The 12,161-nt window shown below is 45.9% G+C and overlaps 1 protein-coding gene across 8 annotated transcripts in view; it reads left to right on the top strand.

Annotated features, from left to right (window-relative positions):
- The window catches only part of LOC125456535 (netrin-G1-like), a 102,367-nt gene that overhangs the window by 33,844 nt on the left and 56,362 nt on the right, over positions 1-12,161 (top strand). For 6 of the 8 annotated variants that reach the window (XM_059648200.1, XM_059648197.1, XM_059648194.1 and 3 more), the window contains one exon: positions 11,161-11,300. The exons of the other annotated variants lie outside the window; for them this stretch is intronic. The gene's annotated coding sequence lies outside the window, so the exon portion shown is untranslated. The remainder of the gene's footprint in view (positions 1-11,160; positions 11,301-12,161) is intronic. 8 annotated transcript variants of the gene reach the window in all.

Genomic DNA, 12,161 nt, shown 5'->3' with positions numbered 1-12,161 from the left:
AAATACTGCCCTACCTTCCGTACAAATTCACGTTACCTCCCAAAGTTTAGACCCAAATTCCTCCTTTTACAATGTGGACTGTGATCGGTTTGGGAGCAGGCTTGGTGGGAACAGTGATAGAAAGGTCAGAAATGCCGGGTGAGGTTTGGACAGCTGTTCTTGCCGAACCAGCACCATGGACAGCAACCCGCACCAAGGTTGTTCGGAGCAACTCAACCTCTCCAAAGACTCAGCCCTCATGGTAGGGCTTTTGTGTGAGTTTGAGAATCTGTCTCAGACCCAACCCTAACATCTTTCATCAACAATTTACTCAGTCTGATTAATCATAGCTTTACTGGGACAGAGGCAGACTCAAACTGAGATTGTATCAGAGATAATAGGAACTGTAGACGCTGGAGCATTTGAAATAACAAAGTGTGGGGCTGGATGAACACAGCAGGCCAAGCAGCAGCTTAGGAGCACAGAAGCTGACATTTCGGGCCTAGACCCTTCATTGTTTTGTGCTCCTAAGATGCTGCTTGGCCTGCTTTGTTCATCCAGCCCCACACTTTTTTATCTCAAACTAACACTGTCAGCCAACATCAAATGTCTAGCTTCCAGCTCATTCCCACAGGAAGAGGAGTCCATTCATCCCAAGATTCTGTTGCACCATTTACAGGAAAAGTAAGGAGAGAAAGAGCTCACAAGAAGAATTATCAACTTCAGACATTAATAGAGCTGGAAATTCAGGAAAAAATGTCTTTCTCCACAAAGTGAGCAGAATGTGAAATCACAGGGAGTAATTGAGGAAAATTACAGAGGCACAAAGGGGAAGATGCAAGATCCAATGATGGAGAAAAGAATAGAAGGCTACGATGACAGGGTGAAATGGAGAGATGTTGGGAGGAAATTTATGTGGAGTAAAAATCTTAGCATGGAGCATTTGGCCTGTTTCCATGCTGTGACTCTCCTTTAATTAGATTGTTTCCTGTAGGTAACTCCTTCCATACAGTGGCCCCAGTCAGTGTCAGAGTCACAAATGGGGACTAGATTGATTCATAAAGCAGAGACAATGGGAACTGTCTGATGAAGGGTCTAGGCCTGAAATATCAACTTTTGTGCTCCTAAGATGCTGCTTGGCCTGCTGGATTCATAAAGCAGTCTGGAGAATGTGATCAGTCCCACAAACAGCAGCTGAACATGGAAAGCTTTACACAGGGGAATGTGAAATTATACAGCAGCTGGTGACAGAGAGATTGTCACCAAGTGTTTTCATTCCAAACTCCACAGCCCATAATTAGTGCTCAGCGCTGTCACATTATCTGCTCAGTGTTATTACTTTATTATATGCTTCATGTTAATGGAGAAAAACCGTGTGTTAAACTGTGCTCCCTAACTTGTTCAGTGACGATAACCAGAGCCAAATGATGGGACCAATAGGAGCTTCATGTCCCTGATCTAAGTTCACCCATAGCCCAGGCCTAAACGTTGGAGAAGGCCTACCATTTGCTGCTGTGTTTTCAGACCAGAATCTTTGTGTTAAGTGGCTGTGCTCAATTACAGGCTTTGGGCCTGTGCAATGAACTAATTGTCCTTCAGGAGACTCTGATCAGAGGGAGCTAGAGATCAGGCCCCGGAGATAAAGCTCTGATCTGAGATTTTATTCCCTGAAATGCCTCAGACATTGAGAAATCTGGAATTACAAGCCAAGGCTGAGTTTCTGCAGTGAATAAGATCTGATTTCCTCCTAATGGTCGAGTTTAGTCACTCACAGGAAAACAGTATCTTTTATTTAACATTCTCCGTATATTTAACATCGACTTTTATCTCCTGTGTAACCATTCAATTCCCGAGTTGGTGAAAAGTCCTGTAATATCAGTGTAATGTGATATAATTCCACTGCACTTGAAGCATCAAATCACAGCATGAGACAACACAATAGGAACCCCTTCACCTTCAATCTGTGACCCTCTAGTCACTGACCCTCCTCCCCCGCAAACATTTTCCCCTGATTTATCCGTAGGCTCACAGAGTTATACAGCACAGAAACAGGCCCTTTAGCCCAACTCATCTGTGCCCACCAGGTTTTCTAAACTGAACTAGCCCTACTTGCCTATGTTTGGCACAGATCCCTCCAACCCTTTGCTATCCATGTAACCATCTAAAAGTCTTTTAAATGTTGTAATTATTCCAGCTTCTACCAGTTCCCCTGTTCCATACATGCACAGCCCTCCGTATGAAAAAGCTGCCCCTCAAGTCGCTTTTAAATCTTTGCACTCTCACCTTAAACTTTGTTTTGGATTCCCTGGGGAAAAGACCTTGGCTATTCATCTTATCCAGGCCTCTCATGGTTTTATAATCTCTGTAAACCTCTACTTCAGCCTCTTATGCTTCGGTGAAAAAGTTACAGCTTATCCAGCCTCTCCTTCCAACTCAAAACCTCCCACCTCAATAACACCCTTCTAAATGTTTGTTGCATCCTTTCCAGTTTAGCAATATCCTTCCAAGAGCAATACGGCTGGAATTGTACACAGTACTCCAAATATGGCTTCAGCAATTGTCTTGTGCAGCTGTAACATGACATCCCAACTCCTGTACTCATTGCTGTGACCAATGAAGGCAAGTGTGCCAAACACCTTTCACCACCCTGTCTACATTTATCACCATACTCAGTTAAGCTCTCCCAATGACCTTGAGGGCCTCGATTAAACCCCCCTGAACCTTTTCCGCTCTAAGGAGAACAATCCCAGCATCTCCAGTCTCTCCACATTCGCTGAAGTTCCTCATCCCTGCTCCTGTTCCAGTAAATCTCTTCCACACCCTCTCCAAGGCCCTGACATCCTTCCTAAAGAGTGGGGCCCAGGACTGAACACCATCCTCTCTCTGAGGCTGTGATTTGTTATTAGAGAGCGAGGAAACAAGGAGCAGGAAAATTGAACAGGGTCAGAATAAAGACAGTGGTCACAGTCTGAGAGGGGTCTCTGGGTTTTATTCACGTGGCAAGTTGTTGTGATTTGGAGAGGATGTGAAGTTTGGAACTGTCCCAATGGGTGTGTTTGTTGGGGTCAATATTTAATTGGGGGTGGATGGAGATTGGTGATCCTAACCCCCACCACACCCCTCCCCCTCATTGTGCCTCTCTGATTCAGTCAGGACAGCCCGTGGGCAGTGTTCGCTCACAGTGAAGGCCCTTTCAGGATGATGAATGGTCTGAAGAACCTATGCTTTTGCCACTGGCAGTGATTCAATGACAGGCAGTGATCCAGTGATTGGCATTGATTCAGTGACTGACAGTGACCCAACGACAGGCAGTGACCCAGTGACGGGCAGTGACCCAGTGCTGAGCAGTGACCCAGTGAGAGCCACTTACTCCGTGACGGGCAGTGACCCAGTGACTGACAGTGACCCAGTGACAGGCAATGACCCAGTGACTGAGAGTGACCCAGTGCTGAGCAGTGACCCAGTGAGACCCACTTACCCAGTGATGGGCAGTGACTCAGTGATGGGCAGTGACTCAGTGGCAGGCAGTGACCCAGTGATGGGCAATGACTCAGTGATGGGCAGTGACTCAGTGGCAGGCAGTGACCCAGTGACAGGCGGTGACCCAGTGGAAGTCAGCGACCCAGTGGCAGTCAGTGACCCAGTGATGGACAGTGATCCAGTGACGTGAGGTGACCCAGTGTTAGGCAGCAGCTTCACATTGCTGGGTGAGAGTGGGAGGCATGGGGGTGAAACAGGATTTGAGTGCAACAGCCAGAAGCAGAACTTTCACAAAGAGGATCTGAAATGAGAGTTCAGGGAGAAAAGCAGTCGCTCTCAACAATCAACTGCTCAGTTTAAAATAAAACACACAAGAAACAAAAGATAGTCCTTTGGCACAGGCAAACAGAAAGTGAGTGATGGAGAAAGGGAGTGAGGGTAAGTGAGAAGGAGAGAGAGACTGATGGGAAAAGGAAGCAGATGAGGGAGAGAGAGTGTGTAATGAAGAAAGGGACTCATGGAGAGAGGGAGGGGGAGTGCTGAAGAGAGTGAGTGATCAGGAGAGACAGAGAGTGAGTCATGGAATGAAGGAGGAGCTGAGAGAGGGAGACAGAAAGAGAGAATAAGTGAAGTAGAGAGGGAGTGAGTAACAGAGAGAGAGAATGAGAGATTGAGAGAGGGAGTGAGTGATGCAGAGATATGGAGGCTGACAGACAGAAGGTGAGAGAGGCACATGGAGATTTCAATGGAATGTGTCAATCACAGTAACCGGCCTAAGACACAGCCTCCCCTGTGATGGGAATGTACGAGGTTTTCCAATCCCTGGGTCAGTGAAAAGCCCTGTGCTGTCCCATTGCTATCGGAGAGCACTGGATGCCTGTTACTACAGAGGCCTGCCCCTATTAGCCCTCCACTCCCAGCTCCATATTGACCCAACTCGCCCAGATACAGAAACAAAACATCAGCAGAATAAAAACAAGGAACTATAGATGCTGGAAATCTGAAGAAAAATCTGCAGGAGAAACTCAGCAGGTCTGGCAGTTTGCATGGAGAGACAAACAGAGTTAACGTTCCGAGTCCAGTGACTCTTCCTGACTGAATATCTCCTGATGTGTCCCTATGTCAGACTTAATCTTGCAACGTTCCTCTGAAACATTCTGCGACCTTTCATTCTTTGAAAGGCGCTATGTAAATGGAAGTAGCTGTTGTTTCCGAGTGTTTCATTGGCTGGATGGGCCTTTGGATAAAGCTGTCAGCATCTTCTCTGGACAATGAAGGGTTAATTTGATTGGGATTAAAAGGGTGGACAATTTCACAGCAACAAGACTTGGCCAATGAATATAGCCTTACCCATGAGAGCCAGCTTCCCTGAAATAATTCTTCAAAATGCCGACCCCTCCAAATCCAGGGAAATAATCAGCTCCTGAAAGGAGCTGTCAGCTCACATTGACTGTGATGACCAATGGGTGGGGAAGGTATAAATCCTGCTGCTAATGTCGCTGTATAAACTGCCTCTCATTCCGATAGCTGGAGAATTAATGCAGTGGGTGAGAAGCTTTAATCAGGCTGTAGGATATAAATATTTAACAGCCAGAGCTCAATGTTCATTTGTACAGACACTGGAGAATAAATGATGTTGTGCAAGTTGTAAGAATGAGTTGAAATGTTTAAAGTTTGCCCCCTTGGAGACAATCTGAGCATCTGTTTAAAGCCCCACCCTGAGGACAGGGGTGGAGGGCAGCAGATTGTTCTGCCTGAAGGTCAGGGGGAGGGCTGTGGGGTCAATGGTCCAGCCAACCCTTCCCCTGGGTTCAGTCCGTGTGATGGTCATTGCTTTAACCCTGAAAGCTTCTGGACATTTGGGAGATGGTGAGAGAGTGATGGAAGTCTGAATCTCTCCATGACTGAGAGTCTCTCAGGGTGAGCTCTGTGTTACACTCACCTCTTTGGTATATTGCCCACATTTAACATTCAGACCAAACACACCATCAATCCCAGTCCATGTGAATGCTATATCACTGTGTCCAGTCCATGTTAATGCTGTATCGCTGTGTCCAGTCCATGTTAATGCTGTATCACTGTGTCCAGTACATGTTAATGCTGTATCGCGGTGTCCAGTACATCTTAACGCTGTATCGCGGTGTCCAGTCCATGTTAGTGCTGTATCGCTGTGTCCAGTCCATGTAAACACTGTATCACTGTGTCCAGTCCATGTTAATGCTGTATCACTGTGCCCAGTCCATGTAAACACTGTATCACTGTGTCCAGTCCATGTTAGTGCTGTATCACTGTGCCCAATACCACCAGGGCCCTGCCTAACTGAAGTATAACCTCTCAGCGTTTATATTCATTACCTCTTTCGATCCATGGTAAGATTCTGCCGGCGTTCTGAATGACTCGCTGTCCCTGCAAACTAACATTTTGTGATTCATGCACAAGGAAGGCCAGATCCCGCTGCATCTTTCTCCATCAGTCTCTCCTCTTTCCCACTGCTTTCCCCCTCTCCATCCCTACATATGGAGAGCAATGGTAGCTGGATGAGATTAGAGTGAAGATCTGTCATGACTTCACAGTATGACAGGGCAGCATTGAAGGGATGAATGGCCCCTGGGCGATTTATGGAGTTTTCTCATGGCTCTATGTGAAATGTCTGTGTCAAATGCCTTGTGCTGGAAAATTGCCTGAAAATCTTTCTCCCATCAATCATCAGATGGAGAGAGTGAGGCATGGGTTGTCAGGGAGTGATGGAGACAGTGAGGGAGAGAGTGAAGCAGGTCGATGTGGGAGTCAGGGAGTGACAGAGAGGGTGAAGGAGGGAGTGGGACCTCAGGGACACCATGGATTACAATGAGGATCACTGGGGCAGAGCCAAGGGCGCAGTGAGGAATGATTGGCCAGAGGGACAGGAGCAGGTCCTCACCATCTTGTTGGCTGCTCCTTGCAAATAAAAACAGGTCCCAGATGATGAGGAAAACTTTTGGATATTATGTTGAAGACAAATTCAGTGCAAGTGTAATAACATTAGATAATCCATTGTGGAGTATTGATTTAGCAGCTCTGGTAGGCACTGGGCCTCTCCAAATTGATTCTGGAAGGCTAGTGATGGGAAATAAGGAAATAGCTGAAGAACTTAATAAGTACTTTGCATCAGTCTTCACAGTGGAGGACATGAGTAGTATGCCAACAATTAGGGAGAGTCGGGGGAAGAGTTGAGTGCGGTAGGCATTACAAAAGAGAAAGTGTTAGAAAAGGTCTAAAAATTGATAAATACCCTGGCCCCGATGGGCTACATCCTAGAGTTCTGGGGAGGAGGCTGAGGAAATAGCGGAGGCTTTGGTTGTGATCTTTCAAAAGTCACTGGAGTCAGGGAAAGTCCCAGATGATTGGAAAATTGCTGTTGTAACCCACTTATTTAAGAAAGGAACAAGGCAAAAGATGGAAAATTTTAGGCCGATTAGGCTAACCTCGGTAGTTGGTAAAATTCTAGAATCCATCATTAGGGATGAGATTTCTAAATTCCTGGAAGTGTAGGGTCAGATTAAAACAAGTCAGCATAGTTTTAGTAAGGGGAGGTTGTGCCTGACAAACCTGTAAGAATTCTTTGAAGAGGTAACAAGTATGTTAGACCAGGGAAACCCAGTAGATGTTATCTATCTAGACCTCCAAAAGGCTTTTGATACAGTGCCTCACGGGAGGCTGCTGAGCAAGGTGAGGGCCCATGGTGTTCGAGGTGAGCTACTGGCTTGGATTGAGGATTGGCTGTCTGACAGAAGGCAGAGAGTTGGGATAAAAGGCTCTTTTTCGGAATGGCAACTGGTGATGAGTGGTGTCCCGCAGGGTTCAGTGTTGGTGCCACAGCTATTCACCTTTTATATATTAATGATCTGGATGAAGGGATTGGGGGCATTCTGGTGAAGTTTGCCGATGGTACAAAGATAGGTGGACAGGCAGGTCGTACTGAGGAGGTGGGGAAGCTGCAGAAAGATTTAGACAGTTTAGGAGAGTTGTCCAGGAAATGGCTGATGAAATTCAATGTGAGTAAATGTGAGGTTTTGAACTTTGGAAAAAAGAATACAGGCATGGACTATTTTCTAAATGGTGAGAAAATTCGTAAATCAGAAGTACAAAGGGATCTGGGAGCGTTGGTCCAGGATTCTTTAAAGGTTAACTTGCAGGAGGAGTCCGTAATTAAGAAAGCGAACGTAATGTTGTCGTTTATCTCAAGAGGGTTGGAATATAAAAGCAGTGATGTGCTTCTGAGGCTTTATAAGGCTTTGGTTAGGCCCCATTTAGAATACTGTGTCCAATTTTGGGCCCCACACCTCAGGAAGGACATACTAGCCTGGGAGCATGTCCAGCGAAGATTCACACGGATGATCCCTGGAATGGTAGGTTTAGCGTATGATGAACGGCTAAGGATCCTGGGATTATATTCATTAGAGTTTAGAAGGTTGAGGGGAGATCTAATAGAAACTTACAAGATAATTTATGGTTTAGAAGGGGTGGACGTTGGGAAGTTGTTTCCGTGAGGCCGGGAGACTAGGACCCGTGAGCACAGCCTTAAAATTAGAGGGGATAAATTCAAAACTGAAATGAGACGACATTTCTTCAGCCAGAGAGTAGTGGGCTTGTGGAATTCATTGCCACAGAGTGCAGTGGAGTCCGGGACGTTAGATGCCTTCAAGGCAGAGATCGACAAATTCTTGATCTCAGAAGGAATCAAGGGCTACGGGGAGAGTGCAGGGAAGTGGTGTTGAAATGCCCATCATCCATGATTCAAATGGCAGAGTGGACTTGATGGGCCGAATGGCCTTACTTCTACTCCTATGTCTTATGGTCTTATGGTTTGAGTTTGAGATGAGGAGAAATGTCTTCACCCAGAGAGTGGTGGGTCTGTGGAATTCTCTCCTGTAGGAAATGGTTGATTTCAAAATGTTTTCAAGAAGGAGTTGGATATAACACTTGGGACTACAGAAGTGAAAGGATCCTGGGGTAAAGCAGGAACATGCTGTTGAATGGATGATCAACCATGATCATATTGGATGGCAGAGCTCGATCGAAGGGCTGAATGGTCTCTCCCGCTCCTATTTCCCCTTTGTTCTATGTTTCTATGTGTTCAGTGAGTGAGTTGGGAACAGGGTCAGAAACTGTGTCAATGGGAGAGATTCGGTAATCAGGAACATCAAACTGGAATCCGTCAAATTTCATAAGATCTTAAGACCATAAGACATAGGAGGAGAAATTATGTCATTCAACCCATTGAGTCTGTTCCACTATTCAATCATGGCTGATAAGTTTCTCCACCCCATCCTCCTGCTTTTTCTCCACTACCCTTGATCCCCTTGATATCTCTGTCTTATATGTACGCAATGATCTGGTCTCCACAGCCATTCTTGTGAACCTCGTCAGAACCCACTCCAGCGCCAGTACATCCTTCCTGTGATATGGGGTCCAAAACTGTACACAACTGTGGCATGACCAAAGCCTTACAAAGCCTCAGGGGTGCATCCCTGCTGTTATATTCAAGTCCTTTCGAAATAAATGCCAACATTGCATTTGCCTTCCTAATTGATGACTCAATCTGCAAGTTTACTTTGAGAAAATCCTGGGTTAGAACTCCCAAGTCTCTTTGCACTTTAGATTTCTGAATTTTCTCCCCATTGAGAAAATATCTCATGCTTATCTTGTGAAGTGAAAAGTTGTGGTCCCGGCTCTGACCCTTGTGGAAAACCACTTGTCACCAGCTGCCATCCGGAGAAAGACCCTTTTATCTCCACTCCCTGCTTTCTGCCAGACAGCCAATCTTCTAGCCATGCTAGCACCTTGCCTCTAGAACCATGGGCCCTTATCTTACTCAGCAGCCTCTTGTGCAGCACCTTGTCAAAGGCCTCATTGAAGCCCAGGTAGATAACATGCATTAGCCCCCCTTGGTCTACCCTAGTCATTACTTCCTCAAAGAATTCTAGCAGATTTGTCAGGCATGACCTCCCCTTGATGAAACAATGCTGACTTTGCCCTACTTTACCATATACTTCCAAATATTCAGAAATCTCATCCTTTACAATGGACTCTAAAATCTTACCCATGACTGAGGTTAGGTTAATTGACCTGCAAATTTCCATCTTTTGCCTTACTCCCTATTTAAACGAGGGTGTCAGGTTTGGGATTTTCCAGTCCTCTGGGACCCTCCCTGACTCTAGCGATTCCTGAAAGATCACCACGAACGCTTCCATTATCTCTTCAGCTATCTCTTTTAGGACTCTGGAGTGTAGTCCAGCTGGTCAAGGCGATTTATCCACTTTCAGGCCATTCAGTTTAGCTAGCACCTTTTCCTTGGTGATGACCACCATACTCAGCTCTGCCCCCTGAAGCTCTTGAATTTTTGGGATATTACTCGTGTCTTCCACTGTGAAGACTGATGCAATGTAATTATTCAGTTCCTCAGCCATTTCCTTGTTCCCGCCTACTGTCTCTCTACTGCCATTTTCCAGTGTCCAATGTCCACTTTTGCCTCTCTTTTGACCTTCACTTCTATTTCTGGCCAGCTTATCCTCACATGTAATCTTCTCCTTCATTACTTCTTTTTTGGTTGCTCTCTGTTGGTCTTCGTAAGCTTCCCAGTCCTCTGGTTTCTAACTGCGCTTCACCACATTATATGCTTTCTCTTTTGCTTTTATGCTATCCCTGACTTCCTCAGTCAGCCATGGTTGCCTCACCCTCCCTGTACCATGCTTCTTTTCCCTCGGGATGAATTGTCGCTGTGTCTCCTGAATTATGCCCAGAAACTCCTGCCATTGCAGTTCCACTGTCTTTCCTTCTAGGCTCCTCTTCCAGTCAATTCTGCCCAGTTCCTCCCTTATACCTCTGAGGTCGCCTTTATTCAGCTGTAATACCGTTACCTCTAATTTTATTTTCTCCCTTTCAAATTGCAGAGTAAATTCTATCATTTTGTGGTCACTGCCTCCTCAGGGTTCCTTTACCTTAAGCTCCCTTATCAAGTCTGCCTCATTGCACAGCACTAAATCCAGTATTCCCTGTTCCTTTGTGGGCTCCACCACGAGCTGCTCCAAAAAGCCATCTCATAGACATTCCACACACTCCTTTTCTAGCAACCCACCACCAACATGTTTTCCCAGTCCACCTGCATGTTGAAATCCCCCCTGATCACTGTGACTTTACCTCTTATGCACCTTTTCTATCTCCTGGTATATCTTGTGCCCCAGGTCCTGAGTGCTGTTTGGAGGCCTGTGCACAACTCCAGCGGTGTTTTTTTTAGCCTTTGTGGTTCCTCAATTCTACCCACACAGATTCTACACCATCCGACCCTACTTTGTTTCTTCCAGTTGATTTAACTTCATTTCTCACTCATAAGGCAACCCCACCCCCTAGGCCCACCTGCCTATCTTTTCGATAGGATGTATATCCTTGAATAGTCAGTTCCCAATCCTGATTCCCTTGCAGCCATGTCTCTGTGATGCCTACCACATCATACCTGCCAGTTTCGATCTGTACCACAAGCTCCTTTACCTAATTCCTCAGAAAATAACGCCTTCAGTCCTCTATTAACCCTCTCTCTTCCATTTTCATCCATTTTTCCAGTGTGTCTGATTGCTAGCCCTTTCCAGGCAGTCTGTCCTACTGGTGTCTGTGCTGGAGATGTTAATAACCTCTCCTGAATTCTCCTTTCCTCTCATTCCTGAGGGCATCAATGGGCGCTGAGCAATAGAGCAGAAAAGGTTAAATGAAGAGGACAGACTGCAGACATTACAATACTGTCTACACTTCCACTGACTGCAAAGAGCTTTGGAATGTCCTGAGGTGGTGGCAGGCGCTAGAGCAATGTAAGTCCTTTCTTTAATATCTGTGAGCCCAAGCTAGGCTTGTTTCACATCAGCCTCTCGGTCAGTGTGAAAGGACTGTGTTTGCTCCCTGGAGATGGACAATAAATGATGACAGGTTTCCTATTCCACTCGAGCTGCCTCCGAGTCTCAGCCCCAGCTGATGTTTGCCGTCTTGTTGGTGAATGTTTCTCGTTTTAGTTTTGATGGATGGGGCTATCAGGGCTGTAATTACATTGAGCTTTGCTCATTCCTCTTTGATCTGTTTACAGAGTGTCACACTGTCAGCCTTGGGCCAGAAACTGAGCCGTGAGCTCAGGGATTGGGAGGAATATCACACTGAGTGATTTCCACTCCAGTGTTTCTGTATCTCAGGAATGACTCCCACTCCAGCTTTCAGCATCTATTCCAATCCCAATGGATTGACTCTCCTTTCCTCGCTGTCCTGGTTCCTCCTTCCTGGGAGCAATTAACGCTGGCCCCCACTCCCTGAGCAGGATCTCACACCCCAAGTGGTCATTCTTCATCTACAAGGCCCGATGTTAGCTGGCTATTCGACATCAGGAGGAGTCACAGTGAAACCTATCCTGTCTTTAAAGAATGGTGGATAAAATTGTTTAAAAATACCTTTGGGGGCCCAGGGCTTTATAAGCCGAGACAGCGACGATCAGAGTCAAGTGGTTGTAATGAATGTTTGGAAAACGTGGAGGTTGCAATTAGATTATCATGTCTGATCCTCACCCTGCTTTTCAGAAAGGGAGTCAAAGCCCTTCAGTACCTGTCCTGTTTGATAGGAACAGTATCAAGTGAGATTAATTTTAGTTCAAAAAGATTAGAGGTAGCTTTACTCTGTATCTAACACTG

The sequence above is a fragment of the Stegostoma tigrinum genome, chromosome 8 (genome assembly GCF_030684315.1).
Source record: "Stegostoma tigrinum isolate sSteTig4 chromosome 8, sSteTig4.hap1, whole genome shotgun sequence".
Classification (NCBI taxonomy): domain Eukaryota; kingdom Metazoa; phylum Chordata; class Chondrichthyes; order Orectolobiformes; family Stegostomatidae; genus Stegostoma; species Stegostoma tigrinum.
Note: the sequence above shows the minus strand (reverse complement) of the source record. Positions and strands in the feature narration are given on the sequence as shown.